Source organism: Schistocerca serialis, unplaced genomic scaffold (genome assembly GCF_023864345.2).
Source record: "Schistocerca serialis cubense isolate TAMUIC-IGC-003099 unplaced genomic scaffold, iqSchSeri2.2 HiC_scaffold_1012, whole genome shotgun sequence".
NCBI lineage: Eukaryota > Metazoa > Arthropoda > Insecta > Orthoptera > Acrididae > Schistocerca > Schistocerca serialis.
The window spans coordinates 17,501-20,000 of record NW_026047198.1 but is presented as its reverse complement, the minus strand read 5'-3'; positions in this window follow the sequence as shown (position 1 = coordinate 20,000).

Below are 2,500 nucleotides of genomic sequence, written 5' to 3'. Positions count from 1 at the left end.
ACACTGCAATCCAGCTCTTATAGGGAGACGACACGTAGCTGAGTGCACAACATTTGGACCGCATGGTTCGCCGTTGTTGGCGCAGTCGTTGTACGGTCACATGTACCACGATGTATCATTCAGTACATGAGGACCAATGTGCAGTACAGTGTGTGATTTGGACGTACAACATCAGCGGACAGTTGACACAGGCCGTACCACAGCGTAGGCTAAGTGCTTCGCCATGCGAATGCCAATGAACAACTGCAAATGCCAATGAACAACTGCAAAGGGCATTGAGCATGTACGTCCTGCTGCCATCCACATTACAGTGTATAGCTGCAAGGTGTTTAACATGAAGCGATACACTGGGGACCGGGCAGTGCGAGTAGCAAACTATATTGCGGGGGTTGCAGTTAGGCAACACTACACTAATTTAACGCGTCGTATGACAATTACAGAGCAGGTTAAGGCCCAACGTGTGTTGGGTTAAGGCCCAACGTGTGTTGGGTTAAGGCCCAACGTGTGTTGGGTTAAGGCCCAACGTGTGTTGGGTTAAGGCCCAACGTGTGTTGGGTTAAGGCCCAACGTGTGTTGGGTTAAGGCCCAACGTGTGTTGGGTTAAGGCCCAACGTGTGTTGGGTTAAGGCCCAACGTGTGTTGGGTTAAGGCCCAACGTGTGTTGGGTTAAGGCCCAACGTGTGTTGGGTTAAGGCCCAACGTGTGTTGGGTTAAGGCCCAACGTGTGTTGGGTTAAGGCCCAACGTGTGTTGGGTTAAGGCCCAACGTGTGTTGGGTTAAGGCCCAACGTGTGTTGGGTTAAGGCCCAACATAGGTTGGGTTAAGGCCCAACATAGGTTGGGTTAAGGCCCAACATAGGTTGGGTTAAGGCGCAACATAGGTTGGGTTAAGGCGCAACATAGGTTGGGTTAAGGCGCAACATAGGTTGGGTTAAGGCGCAACATAGGTTGGGTTAAGGCGCAACATAGGTTGGGTTAAGGCGCAACATAGGTTGGGTTAAGGCGCAACATAGGTTAGGTTAAGGCGCAACATAGGTTAGGTTAAGGCGCAACATAGGTTAGGTTAAGGCGCAACATAGGTTAGGTTAAGGCGCAACATAGGTTAGGTTAAGGCGCAACATAGGTTAGGTTAAGGCGCAACATAGGTTAGGTTAAGGCGCAACATAGGTTAGGTTAAGGCGCAACATAGGTTAGGTTAAGGCGCAACATAGGTTAGGTTAAGGCGCAACATAGGTTAGGTTAAGGCGCAACATAGGTTAGGTTAAGGCGCAACATAGGTTAGGTTAAGGCGCAACATAGGTTAGGTTAAGGCGCAACATAGGTTAGGTTAAGGCGCAACATAGGTTAGGTTAAGGCGCAACATAGGTTAGGTTAAGGCGCAACATAGGTTAGGTTAAGGCGCAACATAGGTTAGGTTAAGGCGCAACATAGGTTAGGTTAAGGCGCAACATAGGTTAGGTTGAGGCACAATATAGGTTAGGTTGAGGTACCGTATAGGTTAGGTTAAGGTACAGTATAGTTTAGGTTAAGGTACAGTATAGTTTAGGTTAAGGTACAGTATAGTTTAGGTTAAGGTACAGTATAGTTTAGGTTAAGGTACAGTATAGTTTAGGTTAAGGTACAGTATAGTTTAGGTTAAGGTACAGTATAGTTTAGGTTAAGGTACACATTGTTGTATGGAAAGGTGTAATGGGGGGGGGGGGGGGGGGGCGGCCGGTCGGTTTGTTGATTGTGATTATAGTAAGTGGATGCCTGCGGCATCATCTGATTTGCCACGTCAGGATGCACCTTTGGCTCATGACAGGCGGCGCTCCGATTCCATGCTTGTGGCAGACCTGTGTCTTTCATTCCTGCCATTGTTTGTGTGCTGTGAGAGGAGGCAGTATTGTGATGTTGGGTGCACCCCTGTGTAGGACATGTGTGGGTGTTGGTGGCTTAGCTGAGCAATGGTGGTTGTCGGGGGGGTGGGATATTCCGTTTTCTGAGTGGACCTCCCAGTCTGGTTATGACAGTGTGGATTGTCTCATGTGGCGGAGAGGATGCACTGGGTGTTGTTCCATGCTGGTGCTTACATATTGTCTGTGTGCGTGTTACAGGCGGAGAGTAGTGCGTGATAAGAGTGTGTGGCTGCCGTGTGGTTGTGATTGTGAGCAGAGTCTTTCAGCATGTATACGGACAGTTGTATATATTATCTGTATTCTGATGGGTCTATGTATTACTAATCAGCGCCGTGTATACGTTTAATCCGGTTCCAGTCGAAACTGTTGTATCTCTGTACATTAGTGACACGGCGAGCGCGCTATGTAGCTACTCGTCTCGGCAGCTTCCACCGGTGTATGGCAAATGATTATAAGCAATGAGTCGAGTCGTCAATACCGATAGTGTGACGTCACATGTCTGGGGTGGGGGACGCTGCGCCCTTCCGGTGGGTCATGGCCTAGAAAGACGCTCCCCACGCAGGGGGGCTTGGACTGTCATAAACTCTTCCGAGTAATATACTT